Raw genomic sequence first — 16,500 nt, forward strand, 5'->3', positions numbered from 1 at the left:
GCTACCTATATTCTCTGATAGTGATCATCAGCCTACAGAAAAATCCAAAAAAAAACAAACCAACAACAACAATAAAAAAATTAATATAAACCCCAAAACCCTAACACCTTTGTCTCCAGGCAAATAAGCAGAAAACCCCTCTAGTTACTTTTAGATAAAAAAAAAACAAAACTTCAGGTCTGTGAAGACTTGTGAATTTCCCTGCAGGAGGTTAACTACTCTGCCTTTAGGTAGAGAAAACTGCAATTCAGAAAAGATAATTCCCTTTTGCCTCTGCTCTGGCCCCAAAGCAAAGCAAAAAAACTTCCACACAGACAGGAATATCCATTCTATTCAGCACAGCTTAATTTCTCAGCCGTTTAAAGAAATCATAATCTAACGCATATCTAGCTAGATTACTTACTAACTTCCAAGACTCCATTCCTGTTCTGTCCCCGGCAAAAGCATCACACAGACAGACTCTTTGTTTTTCCCTTCCCCCAGCTTTTGAAAGTATCTTGTCTCCTCATTGGTCATTTTGGTCAGGTGCCAGCGAGGTTATCCTAGCTTCTAAACCCTTTACAGGTGAAAGGGTTTTTCCTCTGGCCAGGAGGGATTTTAAAGGTGTTTACCCTTCCCTTTATATTTATGACAGTGCTGCTCCAGAAAAGTTACATTAGTAGGTGAGCGGAGGGTCAGGGGGGAGGGGTGGAGCAGCATTTTGGAATTTATGTTAATAGAGATTACAAAGAGAGGAGATTACAAACCACATCCTTGAGTCTGATGACCACCACTCTAGCAACACAAAGCTTTAACACTACCCTAACTGGGCATCTGGAGATTTCTCTGGCGTAGGATAATCCCAGGGTGGCATAAAGTCAGCCTAGCCCGTCACGGTAAGTGCCTGTGGAGGCAAGAGTGACATGGCTGAACCATCCTGTGTTCCAGCAATCCTCAGTTGGCTCAGTGTCTGACAGCAGGCTGCCATACATTAGGGCTGCCATGAAGGTGCTTTAATTTACACCAGGGACCAAACCGGCCACCTGGCTGCCCTACTGAAGGTACATCACGCAGACACCATTGCCCAAACCTGAGGTCCTGGAACAAGCATAACTCAGCCAGACCTAGGGATCAGGTCCTATAATCTCTAGATTTGGACAAAATTGGATCAAATAAGATACCAAAATTCACCCCAAATTCAAAATGAATAAGAAAAAAAATTAAGTCACTATTTAAAACAAGAAAAATTCACATTATGCCTTTGCAATTCCTGGGAGTGCAGGGCAAACACCATATGACTGTGGTCTCTCTGACCCAGCTGAAACAAAGAAAGGAAAATTTTCAAGCAAGTTATAGTATTGTTATGTCTTTTTTCATTTTGGTTGGTTTAGAGAAAGTGAGTAGAGTGGTGTAGAGAAAGAATGTGGCAGCTCAAAGACAATGCAATCTTATTCACCATGGGCCAGATTTTTAAAGGTATTTAGGCATCAGAAGTTAAGTGCTTTTGAGAACCCCACGAGGCACCTCTCTACATATTTATACCCCAAAGTGGCATTGAAAATCTACCCCTAAAGGGGCAGACACCTTTGCATGGGAACAGAGGAACACAGGGTATAGGATTGTTAAGAAACTCCTGGATCATCAAATCCCCTCCCATTAATGCAGGGAGCAGCCCCATCATGTACTCCCATTCACAAATTTATCAAGCTCCATCTTAAAGCTAGTTAGATTGTTTGCCCCCCACTACTCCTAATGGGAGGCTGTCCCAGATCCTCCTGCTCCTCTGATGGTTAGAAAACTTCTTTGAATCTTTTAAAGCCTAAATTTACTCATGGTCGGTTTATTGCCATTTGTTCCTGTGCCAGCATTGTCATTAGCTTAAATAGCTCTTCTCCCTTCCTAGTGGTTATCCTCCTGATGTATTTATAGAGACCAATCATATCCCCTCTCAGCCTTCATTGTACTAGGCTCCTTTATCCACAATTGATCCCACTGACTTCAGTGGAGCCGCTTGTGGAGTAACATTACTTGGAGTGATTTATGGGATCAGAATCTAGCCTAAAAAAGGTACATCACATCACCTATTTTGGCACTAGATTAACCTCACAAAGATAAAAAGCACAGGAGGGTAAAGCATTGGTCCAAAGCTCTCATTAAAGGGTATGGCTACACAGTGGCTGGGAGTGTGCTTCCCAACACAGCTAGGACCATGCTAGCTCTGCTCACGCTAAGATGCTAGAAATAGCTCTGTGGCCACAGCAGCATGGGCAGCGCCTTGGGCTAGCTGCCCAAATATGGATCCAGGGGGTGTTGTCCTTGTGCGACTGGTCCAAGCTGCTACCCGCACTGCTGCAGCCTCGCTGCTATTTTGAGTGCCGGTCTGTCTACCTGTGCTGGGAAGTGCCCTCCCAGCTGCTGTGTAGACTTATCTTGAGTAAGAGCTTACAGACTTTAAGTGACATATTTCCATCAAGGGTAAGAGTATGGAACTCTTGTTTTCTTTTTCTGAGGAGTGGGAGTATGGCATATGAGGATTGGGAATGTGTGTGAAATGATGGAATTTGGGGAGGGAAGAGTAGAGACTGGGTGATTTTTTTTAAAATTGTTTTTTTGAGGGGGCAGGAAAGATTAAGGCACTGATAGATCTGGGCTGGGGAAGCAGGGGAGGGTTTTACCCAGGGAATTACAAATGTAACCCTGACTGAGGCAGAACATTTTTGAGGGGTCAAGGGTTTCCTGTAAAAAAAAATAATGTTCCCCTCCCCAAATGCGTGGGTACTATTTTGCTCCCCTTCCTCCCATAACATGTAGCGGGAGAAACAGAAGGCCACATATATTTGTGTCAGTTTAGATTTTTCTAGTGTATGTGTGATTTGTGACAAAAGAAGCCCTCAGCATTTTATCCAGTGTCCTCTTCCACCTCCCTTGGGTCTGTAAACTGCTCCAAAACATAGCCTGTAGGTAAAAATGCTCATTTTCAATGACTTGTCAACTTTATTGGTAGGCAGACATGTCCTTCCTTCAGTTACTGTCAACTGCTTTATTGGCCCCGAAGCAGACACTCCAAAAGTGGCAGCTAAAATATTCTAACATTCTTGAGAATTGCTTCTGATTAAATCCATGTGCCCCCACATTGTGCCTCTTTGAAACTAGTCAATAACAAGTATCACTGGGCACTGCCCGAGTGCACATAATGACTAAAGACAAGCATAGAGGCGTGTTTTTTCTCTCTAAGCAGTGGTGAAAAAGAAACCCAAAGTGAAAATGGACTGAAAAAATACATCAGCCCATGATTACACTGAAAAAAAATATGATAGTGTTAAGGAAAAACTATTAAAGGAAAGCTAGAATTCTTGCTGTCACATCATAACACTGGTCAAGCAAGCCGTGAGTGATGTTAGCATATTAGGAGAAAGACAAATCAAACTGCCTGAATGTTCAAAGTAGAATTGGTCTGAACATTTCCAATGAAATGTTTTTGAAATATGCTCTTTTGTGAGAGCTGAATCATTTTGTGGAAATATATCAATTCTGATAAAGCTTTCTTCCAGAAAACTTCTTAGGTCCAGGGTTCTCTGGTCACTTGTGATGAGAGACAGCAGAACTGAAGAAAGACTTTTAGAGTGGAAAATGGATGTTTTGACACAATTCCATTTTGCAAAAACATTTGAAGGCTTTTGTTTTTGCTCTAATGAGGAATAAAAACAAAATTTGAAACCTCAAAAGTGCTTGTGAAATGGAATTGTCCTCTGGGTGGTTCTAGTTCAAAGCTTTTAAAAAATGTTGTACTGTCGCTGTTCAGTGCTCACCTTTCTCTCTGTATTATAGCACTTTCTTTTGCAGTACCAGCTGGGACCAGCACATGTGCAAAAATAATAAATAATGAAAAAAGTTAACTAAACTCTTTGAAACTTTGAAAAACGTTTTACATTTTTGGTGGAGGGTTGGCTCAGTTATCTATAAGAAGGACCATATATGAACTAAGTATTACACATATCAGAATAAAGTTATTGAACTAGTACACCAAACCCTAATAAAATAAGGACTAGATCCTTAGCTAGTGTGAATCAGCATCAGTGATGTCACTCACTGAGAATCTGGCTCATCATTTTGTATGGTGCTAGATGCTCCTGTATTTCCTCTTCCTTAGCCTCTATTCCAATTTAGGAGCATAGGATTTGGCATACTCAATAAGGTCATGGGTCCATCTCGTTTGGCATACTGCCTTCATGAGTGATGAATACCTGCCAGTGTCACTATGAAACCAAAACATTGTGGCAGCAATACAAGAGGAACTGGGAAAATTCATGAAAATTAATTCATCCTATGGGAGCCGAATCAAAAGTTTTGCTTTAGTAGTGATCACAATTTTCTCTGCAAAGCCATTAACCCCACTACTGGCGCACAAAAACATCTACATTGTTTAAGGCTTCTTGCCAAGGGGGTTAGTGCACTTATGAACAATTCTACTGCAAACATAAAAAGAAAATCTTTGAAAAAAACACTCCTGGAAAGCTAGCCACAAATCCAGCTTTCCATCTACCAGACAAGTAATCCTTTCCATCTTCACAGTGTATCTCTCCCTAGCAGCCAAATGTACACTTCAACTAATCAAATGATTACATGAAAAGATGGTACATGTGAGTTGACTGCTTTGGGTCCTCTCTTAACAAACTAAACTAACCCTCGCCTCTCACATCCATTTCTGCCTATCAGGATTCTCAACCTGTCAGAAAATTCTGATTAATCTGATACCACTGGGGAAAATCCTCTGCTACCGCTCAGGCAGCTTAGCAGGAGGAAGAATGAACTCTAATGCCCCCACATTCCACATCAAGACGGTCCTCTTCATCCTCTACAAAATGGCACCACATTGCTTCCTCCACCCTCATTACCATATGGACTGCAATTAAGCAGCATACTTGGTATCTACTGTGTGGAACTCAGTTTATGAGCTTCTGTGGGAGACATTTTCAAAACAAATACCACAGTTGGTGCCTAATGAATAGAGTGCAATTTATGAGCTTCTGGGGGTGGCATATTCAAAAGACTGCATGAACAGATTGCACTGTTTACTATATGTACAATTTATCATATCCTACTTGTGTACAGCCCCCTCTCTCTTCCTGCCTCTGCCTCACACCAGTAATTCCCTATTCATTAATTTAGGGTATACTTTGAATTAATTTTTTAAGGCCATTCCAAAAGAGGCAGCTTCCTGGCCTAGTATTGGCTATGTAGAAATCCTCTTGCTCTGGTGCATAAACCAATTGCCAGAAGACATAGAAGAAATACTCGCCCCCCGCCCCAGTCCCTTAGTGAATCTCAGCACAATTCTAAGGTTTTCCTGCTTTCCTCTGAATCATCCAGAACTGGGCAAGATTGGAAAGAGCTTGCAGGAAAGCAATAGTTAAACATGGCAACCCCTACAATATATTCTTATGTTCCTTTTCAGATAGTTTTCAGAGTAGCAGCCGTGTTAGTCTGTATTCGCAAAAAGAAAAGGAGTACTTGTGGCACCTTGGAGACTAACCAATTTATTTGAGCATAAGCTTTCCTGAGCTACAGTTCACTTCATCGGATGCAAATAAATTGGTTAGTCTCTAAGGCGCCACAAGTACTCCTTTTCTTTTTTCAGATAGTGGTTATGAAGAAAAAATGCTGCAAGACATGCTGTAACAGAATAGGTCTAAGTCAATCACATTGCACGGTTGTTGTACAGTTACTGAAGCTAACTACAGTATTTTCCAAATCAAGCAGTTTCCTGCACTTTGGTTCTGGGTGTCTGATTTTCATAATCGCGATACAGTTATTTCCCAGTAGTTGTATACCTATACTCTGATTGGCTATTAATGGCTGTCAGGTTTCATGGATCTGCATAAACACGTGTGGTTATTTCTCAATAACTGTATGATGAATATGCAAACCTCTTCTTTGACTGGTGGCAACAATTCCACTGCGACAGTTGTTTACTCAGAATGATCAAGTGATTTGCCACTAGCAAATGGGCAGCCTCAGCTTTTCAATCTCCTCAGCTGAAGCCAAATGATTTGAATATGTATCTTCAAGAGAAGAATGCAAGGAAGGAAAGTGAGTGGTGCTGTGAAAATGCAAAAAGGATCTCTTTTAAAAAGATTATCCCCTGCTTTCTTGCATTTCCCCCCTTCAGACTTAACCCTGCTGTTCATCCCTACCCCACCTCTTCTTCTTTTCTCTCCTTCACTCATGCCCTGCCTAATATCTTGCACTGCTAACCCTGCAGAACAGCATCCTTGCTTAATTGTATGTTCTGTGCTACATCTAGTGCAGACATTTGGACATGGTAAAACCATCATGATAAATAATTGCAATATTATTGCCTCAATATTGCAGATATCCTCTTCCCATGAAAAAGCTGAACATTTACCAACTAAGGTGTTGATCCTGCAAGGAATTCTTTGTGGACAGACCTCCTTGCAGGACTGGAGAGTAAATATGGCTATAGATAGGTACGTATGTATGTTATATTATAAGCAAGGCTGGCAGCATCACCTATTATTAAGGTTACCTGATACTTCCCTGTCATAAATATAAAGGGAAGGGTAAACCCCTTTGAAATCCCTCCTGGCCAGGGGAAAGCTCCTCTCACCTGTAAAGGGTTAAGAAGCTAAAGGTAACCTCGCTGGCACCTGACCAAAATGACCAATGAGGAGACAAGATACTTTCAAAAGCTGGGAGGAGGGAGAGAAACAAAGGGTCTGTGTGTCTGTCTATATGCTGGTCTTTACCGGGGATAGCCCAGGAATGGAGTCTTAGAACTTTTAGTAAGTAATCTAGCTAGGTATGTGTTAGATTATGATTTCTTTAAATGGCTGAGAAAAGAATTGTGCTGAATAGAATAACTATTTCTGTCTGTGTATCTTTTTTGTAACTTAAGGTTTTGCCTAGAGGGGTTCTCTATGTTTTTGAATCTAATTACTCTGTAAGATATCTACCATCCTGATTTTACAGGGGGGATTTCTTTATTTCTATTTACTTCTATTTTTTATTAAAAGTCTTCTTGTAAAAACTGAATGCTTTTTCATTGTTCTCAGATCCAAGGGTTTGGGTCTGTGGTCACCTATGCAAATTGGTGAGGCTTTTTATCCAACATTTCCCAGGAAAGGGGGGGTGCAAGTGTTGGGAGGATTGTTCATTGTTCTTAAGATCCAAGGGTCTGGGTCTGTAGTCACCTAGGCAAATTGGTGAGGCTTTTTACCAAACCTTGTCCAGGAAGTGGAGTGCAAGGTTTTGGGAAGTATTTTGAGGGGAAGGACGCGTCCAAACAGCTCTTCCCCAGTAACCAGTATTAGTTTGGTGGTGGTAGCGGCCAATCCAAGGACAACGGGTGGAATATTTTGTACCTTGGAAGTTTTGACCTAAGCTGGTAAAGATAAGCTTAGGAGGTTTTTCATGCAGGTCCCCACATCTGTATCCTAGAGTTCAGAGTGGGGGAGGAACCTTGACACCCATTATAGCATGTTTTCATTTGCTTGTATCTTTGTCAAATTTTAATTGTTCGGCTGAAATTTTCCAGGTTAAGAGTCTGCCTCAGGCTGGAATTTTTTTGGAAAACTTTCAGCTCAAACAGTTCAGCCATTTCCAAGGATGAGGCTGATGAAAAATACATTGTTTTGGCCCATGTTAAAAAAAATCCTGTAACCTTTTCTTTGAGACGCTTTAGCACCTCCACACTTTGAGTATTGATTTGGGCATTTGAGTACTGGGACTTGACATTTGACAGCATGTGGCCTTTTCTGTCAGGCATGTGCTTTTTGCTATCTCTGTGAAAATCTGCCCAAATTTGACTAAGTTATAGGTAAAGCTATGTTTTAGTCATGGGTATTTTTAGTAAAAGTCATGGACAGGTCATGGGCAGTACACAAAAATTCACAGCCCGTGACCTGTCTATGACTTTTACTATATACCCCTAACTAAAACTTGGGCGAGGGACCATGGGTGCTCTCGGGGGGGGACAGTCCAGGGGCACTGGGGGTGCTGAGGGAGGTGACCCGGAACCGCCCCCTGATGCTGGGGGTGGGCTGGGTTGCAGCACGTGGCCCAGGACCCCCGCTGGTGCTGGGCGGGGTGGGGCTGGCACGGACCCCCTACCTGGCACCATGTGTTCCAAAAGCTCCTAGGCAGCAGAGCGGCCTGGGGGCTCCATGAGCTGCTCAGCTGTGCAGTTCCCATTGGCCAGGAACCACAGCCAATGGTAGCTGCAGGGGTGGAGCCTGCAGGCACAGGCAGTGCGCAGCATCCCCTGGCCCCTCCGCCTAGGAGCTGCAGGGCCATGCTAGTGGGACCCAGGGAGCGCCTCACACCAAGGTAAGCGCCCCCCCACACCCTCCAATCCCCTCCCCCGAACCCCCTCCCACACACCCAAACTGCTGCTGCTGCTGGCCCAGAGACTGCCCTGAGCCAGCACTGGCCACTGCAGAAGTCATGAAGGTCATGGAATTTGTGATTTCCGAGACCTCCGTGACAGACTCGCAGCCTTAGTTATAGGCCTTTGAATGAAGTGAGCTGTAGCTCAGGAAAGCTCATGCTCAAATAAATTGGTTAGTCTCTAAGGTGCCACAAGTCCTCCTTTTCTTTTTGCGAATACAGACTAACACGGCTGCTCCTCTGAAACCTGAAATATTGTAGTTGCACATGCTCAGTAGAGACTTGCTACATTCCTCAAAGATCCCATCCACACTAAGCATGCTCCAGCCAAGGGCTGCGCAGGATTTTTCCTGCAATTGCAGCTCTGGCTTCTGTGAGCCATATCATGGCTAGGCACCAGAACTGAAAGCAGGGAGCCTGTCTGCTGGTGCCCAGGTGACAATGTAATTCTACACTCCAGGTCAGAGAAACATTTAAATACACTCTTCATATTATGCATATCCACTTGATACATATTTTTATGATATACCCTCTGGAATTCCGATAGAACAACTTAGCAAATTAATTCCCCTGCGGTACCAGTGGAAGAGTTACAACACTGATTTGTCACTCCACTAATTAGCTATTTCAAAGACTCTCTAACTGTCTAACTTTCTCAAATATTTGGTTCCAAAAATACCCATGCACACAATTTTAATGAAATACAGTACATACCATATATGATGCTAGCTGCACACATCTTTAACATTAAGTTAAAGCTACGGCATTCCATTCTATTTAATTATCTGTTTAAAGCAGGGGTCAGCAACCTACGGCATGCATGCCAAAGACAGCACGAGAGCTGATTTTTAATGGCACTCTGTAGCTTGCCGGGTCCCAGCTGCCGGCCCCGCTCAGCCCGCTGCCGAACCCAGGCTGGCAGTGGGCTGAGTGGGCACGGCAGCCGGGACCACGGCAGGCAGCAGCATGCTGTTAAAAATCCTGCCTGCCTCGGCCTGCTCTTCTCCACCCCCCGCGGGGGCAGGGTAAAGAAGCTTGGTTCTGCCCACTGCTGGTGCAGGGCAGGCAAGGTCCCTCCTCCCCCGCCTCTTCCCCCAGCCTGCTGGGTTCCTGCCCCTCCTCCTCTCCCTCCCTCCCTGATGCCCATCAGCTGATGGCCCTTGCGAGGGTGGGGGAGAAGCGCCCGCTCTCTCCTCCAGGGAGGAGGCGGAGAAGAGGTGGGGACGGGGCCTTGGGGAAGGAGGTGGAATCAGGGCATATTCCCTCCAGCCCCCTGCCATGAACCGCTCTGGGCAGGGGGCTGGGAGCATCCCCACGACCCTGGTCCACACTCCCCCAGCCCTCTGCCCTGACCCCAGCACCCCCCACACATACCTAGCCCCCCCATACCCTATGTCCTGACTCTTGCACCCCACACATTCCCACCCCCACCCTGAGCACCAAACGGGAGCCCCTGCACAAACACACATACCCCACATTCCCTCCTGCACCCCTCGCACCAAATGGGAGCTGCCCAGGTAAGCACTCCACACCCAAACCTCCTACCCAAACCCTGAGCCCCTACTCCCTCATTCTAGCTCCTGGCCAGACCCTACACCCCAATCCCCAACCTGCTCCTTCAGGCAACCCTGTGCTCAGTGCACTTCCAGCCTCTGCACAGTGCAGAGAGAGAGAGGAAGAGAATGGGCTAGAACCAGGGAGACGGTAGATACCCACTCTATGTGGGCAGGGCCGGGATCCCAGACCAGCAGCGGGCTGAACGGGGCCGGCAGCCGGGACCCTGGCTGGCAGGAGCCAGTGGACAGAACCCCAGACCGGCAGCGGGCTGAGTGGCAGCAGGCTGAGCCGCTCAGCCCAATGCCAGTCTGGGGTCCTGGCCGCCGGCCCCGCTCAGTCCATTGCCAGTCTGGGGTTCTGGCTGCTGGCCCCTTGCCAGCCAGGGTCCCGGCCGCGGGCCCCGCTCAGCCTGCTGCCGGCCTAGGTGAACGGAACCCCAGGCTGGCAGCGGGCTGAGTGGTCTGGCGGCGTAAGATCAGCATTTTAATTTAATTGTAAATGAAGCTTCTTAAACATTTTGAAAACTTTGTTTACTTCACAGCAATAGTTTAGTTTTATAATATATAGACTTATAGAGAGAGACCTTCTAAAAAACATTAAAATGTATTACTGGCATGCATTAAATTAAATTAAAGTGAATAAATTAAATTCACATTAAATAAACACATTAAATTAAAGTGAATAAATGAAGACTTGGCACTCCACTTCCACTTGAAAGGTTCCACACCACTTGAAAGGTTGTCGACCGCTGGTTTAAAGTCTCCTCCATTCTATTACATAGGTGTGTATGCACGGTGCAAAATAGCATGATATAACAACCAGTTATTCATCCTAAAGTTGAAAGGAAAACAGCTTTTTTCAAAAAGATATTCCACTATCGGTCAGGATAATGGGCAATAAGATCTTGGCAGATAGTTTTTGAGACATCTGGTTATGAAAAATTAATAATTTGGAAGAACATGGATAAGTTTAGTCAGCTCAGCTACCTTAAATCCTGTTATTCACTTTTACATGTGATCCAGCAGCTGGGGAATCTAACAAAGTTTAGAAAACATAATGCAAGTGACAAAAATGACCTTTTCCTGAATTGATATAATGGATGCCACAAAAGCCTCTCTCACTAACTGAATGACAGAAGGAGTCAAGTGGAATCCAAATCGATTAAATATATATACCTCATTAGTAGGCACCAGATGGCACCAAATAGATACATATAATGATAATAAATTCAAAATCACCATAATACACATGCTATGGAGTCTGGAATGCAGAGTATACTGAATGTGGAAAGTAGGTACAGTCTGGGGACATAGTGGATGGCTGGTGATAGACCCTTATCTAGGAATTTCTAAACTCTAAAAATATTTAAGAATTAGTTTTAGTTTAATGAAATGATCTTATGTTGCTTTTTGAGTATGATGCTGAAGTAAGTTTTAGATACAACCTTCCCACACAACATATTATCCCCTTATCGAACAGTAAAAAGATATTGATACATGAATACGTCTGTAAATAACAGCTGCAAGTTTTTTTAACTATCATTCTCAAGCCATGCTCATTGTTATTTGCAAGTATTCAGACAACTTCCATGTGTTAATGAAAATCCTGAACGTTCCATGAGCTTTAGCAATATAGCGGAAATGGATAAATCGTTGTGCACTGTTTATTTTTCTCCTTTTTAAACGGTTTCAGTCAGTCAGGCAAGGAGAGGAAACAGTGCTAGGGCTGAAATCCTGGCCCCACTGACCTCCGTGAAGCCAAGGCTACCGTAGGGTTTACGGCCGCGTGTAAAACTACAGACACTGCAGGCACAGCTAGCGTGAGTATAAACAGCAGTGTAGACGGAGAGACACAGCTCAGGTGAGGAAACTGAGGTGCCCATTATGCCTGAACCCTAGGATATGTATCCTACATGACTGTCTGTAGGCCCAAGCAGTGCCAACGTCTACACTGATATTTTTTCGGTAGTGTAGTGTTCTGCTGCTTACCTGCCGCCACAGCATTTTCCCCCCCGCAGAAAAAGGCTTCGGCAGTGGGGAAAGGCTCTGGCGGTGGGAGGCAGCAGGGAGGCTCTGGCAGCAGGGAAAGGCTCCTACAGGTTACTGAGCCTTTCACTGCAGCATGAAGCTACGCACTGCAAGGAAAAGCATGGGTGCAGCCTGACTTTCACTGTAGCATGTAACTAACGTATAGTGCCTGTACTCTAGACCAGGGGCGCTCCCAGAGTGGCTCATGACAGGGGGCTGGAGGGGATATGCCCTGATTACACCCCCCTTCCCCAAGGCCCCGTCCCCACCTCTTCTCCGCCTCCTCCCCGGAGCAGCGATCAGGCGCTTGTCCCCCTCCCTCGCAAGGGCCATCAGCTGATAGGCGGCAGGGAGGGAGGGAGAGGAGATGGGGCAGGAACCTAGCAGGCTGGGAGAAGAGGCGGGGGCATTAGGGACCTTGCCTGCCCTGCACCAGCAGTGGGCAGGACCAAGCTTCTTCACCCTGCCCCCGGGAGGGGAGGGCGGGGGGTGGAGAAGAGCGGGCCAGGGCAGGCAGGATTTTTAATGGCACGCTGCTGCCTGCCAGGGTCCCGGCCACCAGCCCCGCTCAGCCCGCTGCCGGCCTGGGTTTGGCAAAAGAACAAAAGAACAGCCATACTGGGTCAGACCAATGGTCCATCTAGCCAAGTATCCTGTCTTCCCACAGTGGCCAATACCAGGTGCTTCAGAGGGAATGAACAGAACCGGTAATCATCAAGTGATCCATCCCCTGTCATCCACTAATAGCTACTGATGGACATATACTCCATGAACTTATTAGTTCTTTTTTGAACCCTGTTCTAGTTTTGGCCTTCACAACATCTGCAGGCAATGAGTTCCACAGGTTGACCCTGCATTGTGTGAAGAAATACTTCCTTTTGTTTGTTTTAAACCTCCTGCCTATTAATTTCATTCGGTAAGCCCTGGTTTTTGTATTATTCACTTTCTCCACACCATTCACAATTTTATAGCCCTCTATTGTATCCCCTCTTAGTTGTCTCTTTTCCAAGCTGAAAAGTCCCTGTCTTTTAATCTCTCTTCCTACAGAAGAGATTCTACATCCTTAAATAATTTTTGTTGCTCTTCGCTGTACCCTTTCCAATTCTAATATATCTTTTTTGAGATGGGATGACCAGAACTGCAGGCAGAGTTCAAGGTGCGGTTGTACCATGAATTGGTATAGTAGCATAATGATATTTTCTGTCTTATTATCTATCTATCCCTTTCCTAATGATTCCTAACATTCCATTAGATTTTTGTTTGTTTGTTTGTTTTTTGACTGTCCCTGCGTATTGAGTGGATGTTTTCAGAGAACTATGCACAATGAGCCCAAGATTTCTTTCTTGAGTGATAACAGCTGATTTAGATTTCACCATTTTGTATGTATAGGTGGGACTATGTTTTCCAGTGTGCATTACTTTTCATTTATCAACATTGAATTTCATCTACCATTCTGTTGCCCAGTCCTCCAGTTTTGTGAGATCCCTTTGTAACTCTTCGCAGTCTGCTTTTGACTTAATTATCTTGAGTAATTTTGTATCATCTCCACATTTTGCCATATCACTGTTTACCCCTTTTTCTGGATCATTTATGAATATGTTGAACAGCACTTGTCCCAGTACAGATCCCTGCAGGACCCCGCTATTTACATCTCTCCATTCTGAAAACTGACCATTTATTCCTACCTTTTGTTTTCTGTCTTTTAACCAGTTACTGATCCACGAGAGGACTTTCCCTCTTATCCTATGACAGCCTACTTTGCTTAAGAGCCTTTGGTGAGGGATCTTGTAGGAGGTTTTCTGAAAGTCCATATTCACATGCCAATGTTTGCATTTGCAATGTGGAGGCTCATGTTTGTGCAGGAGGAATCTTGCATGCCCACAATGGAGGCACATGGCTAGAAATCCAGGCCACAAACTCTGCTAAAATGCCTTGCAATGTTTATAAATACCTCATATTTTGGGGCAGATCGGCACCTTTTGTGTCTGTAAAACATTTCATAACTATTTCAAAGTATGCAAACTGATTCATAGATTTTGCAGTGTTTGCATAGCCCACCCACAGAGTTTCTATCGTGTATGCTGGGGTGTGCTGTTTGCCTGAGTGAATGTGGCGTTGTGGGTTGTGGAATACAAGTCTGAGTTCTCCTCTAAGATGAGGTACAAAAAGTTTCAAACTGACAGGAGGATTGTTTTGCCAAAGGCAGTGGAAGTTCAAAAACTCTCTCAGGATAGATTATGAACTTACAACCTTATCTATGGCTTCCCATCCACATGTTACTGTGCACAGACCACTACCTATCATGCAGACCAACTATGTCTCATTGTACTCCCCCACCTGTCTGTATCCATTTGTTGTTTCTTGTCTTATTGCTAAACTGTAAACCTTCTGGGGCGGGAACCATCTTTTAAGTTCTGTGTTTTTATAGCACCTAACACAGTGTGGTCCTGGCCCAGGGCTGGGGCTCCTATGCACTGTCGTAATACAAATAATGCATGAGAATAGAAAACATAACACATGCATAAAGGGAAATCCTAACTTCATCCTGCTATATCGTGAATTCTTGGCATCAGGCCACATGATTACCAACCTATAGCATCTATCATTATTAAAAGGCGATACTGGGCCTAGCTAACCCCACCCCTCTGGGCCTGGCAAGCCCGTTCCAATTGGAAGAGAAGGTTAAAAGAAACTCAGAACCCCAGGCAAAGGGTAGTGGACAGGCTGTAAGAGAGATGAATCCTTCTCTGGGAAGTCAGCCTGAAGGCGTAGCCTGCGAGGGGACCAAAAAGCAGGTAAAGTCCCAGGCCATGCCTTCTCCAACCACCCTGCCCCCTTTGAAACCTGCAAGGCCCTGCTCATTTAGACTTTCTGTTAGCTGATTGACTGGACTTTAGGGGCCATACCCCAGGAGCACATAGGTAGGCAGTAGCCCAGGCTGGCAGGCTTTGACTCCCCGCAGGGATGACCCTCCCAGTGTTACTTCCCAGAGGGAACTATCCTGGATCGGACATGATGGAAAGGAAAAGCCAGGGTCCCCCATCCCATGCCCCACTTAAGAGAAAAAGCCCAGATGTAGGTAGAGGCTCCAAACATTTGTGACTTAGGATCAGGCATCTCTATCACCTCTGACAGGAGCACAAGAGTCTGGTATGCTAACTGTTAGGCAACCTGGCCCTCTGACAGTCTATAACATGCTCCTATTTCACAGATGAGGAATTAAGGCCTTCAAAGTTTATGTGAGTTCATGGAGAGTTGAACCCAAACCTGCTGAGTCCTAGTCCAGTACCTTAACAACAAGACCATTCTTCTCCTTTGAATTGTCTTCTCATACCCTGTGAGCTATGCAATCAGGTGAGAAATAATGGAAATGAGGCAAGCATAAAATGAATCTAATTTCCATTCATTTATGCTGAGATAAAGCCATTTAAAGAAAGATATTATGCTTTCACTAGGGAGCAAAGAAAGCAGACATACACAGTTGGGTAAGGACCTAACATATTGTATTCTTTCACCAAAAATAACATTGAATTCCTATTATTTTATTGACAAAAAAATTATACTTTTTACTTATCATCTGCAATTATAACCATAGCAAGTACCAGATACTGTAATTACATGATATTGTATGCATTGCCTATGAAAGGGCTCCAATCATTTCAATTCACTATGCACTAATATAGCACCTAGAATATATGGAAATAGGAATAGATAAGAATAGAATAGAATCTTACATCTATTTATAGAGTGGTTTTCATCCCAGAGGATCCCTAAGAATCTGACAAATTACAATTTACATCCTACCCTGCCTCAATAGGGCCTTACAGTGGGTCTGGCATGGAGGATGTTGGCCACCTAAAGGAGGATGACTTAGTGCAGTCAGGGGGAGGTATAGAGGGACACACCTTAAAGCCTTTTTCAATTTATTCTAAAAAAGATTTTCTATATAATGATGCATCCTTTGAGGGATGATAGGAAGAAAGAACAGGTTTGCCTTCACTCCTATGAGAGCAGGTTGAGGGCCCATCGCTATGCGCGCAGACAAGGCTGAGGTTCTGACCATGAAGACCAGGGGTCACACTGACCATGCCTCACAGTCACTGAAGTGGTTGATGGTCTCCACATCAAGGGTGAAATCCTGACTCCATTAAAGTCAATGAGAGTGTTGCCATTGACTTCAGTGGGACCAGGATTTCACCCCTAGTGTTCTCTTCCTATTAGGTTGCAATTCTGCATGAAGCAGGATTTTGCCCTAATACGTCCAGGAATCATTTCACCAATGAAATGGCAGAATTATCTGAAATAGAATTAACGTTGAAAGGAAACACCCGGTTCAACTGAATATTTTCTCCAAAGCCGTTCACCTATCCCAGAAAAGCACTTATTTTTATCCCCCATGTATTAGCATGAATTATATTATCTTATTGAACAGAATACCCAATGCTAAGAACAGAGACACTCAAACCAAAATGAAAATGATACAGATCATACTGAAAACACTACACGTTGAATTTGAAATAGTCATTTTTTT

The 16,500-nt window shown here is 44.4% G+C and overlaps 1 protein-coding gene across 1 annotated transcript in view; it reads right to left on the reverse strand.

Annotated features, from left to right (window-relative positions):
• Positions 1-16,500, reverse strand: part of TRPC4 (transient receptor potential cation channel subfamily C member 4) — a 206,463-nt gene that overhangs the window by 119,760 nt on the left and 70,203 nt on the right. The window lies entirely within an intron of this gene.

The sequence above is a fragment of the Lepidochelys kempii genome, chromosome 1 (assembly GCF_965140285.1).
Source record: "Lepidochelys kempii isolate rLepKem1 chromosome 1, rLepKem1.hap1, whole genome shotgun sequence".
In the NCBI taxonomy this organism is placed as follows: Eukaryota; Metazoa; Chordata; order Testudines; family Cheloniidae; genus Lepidochelys; species Lepidochelys kempii.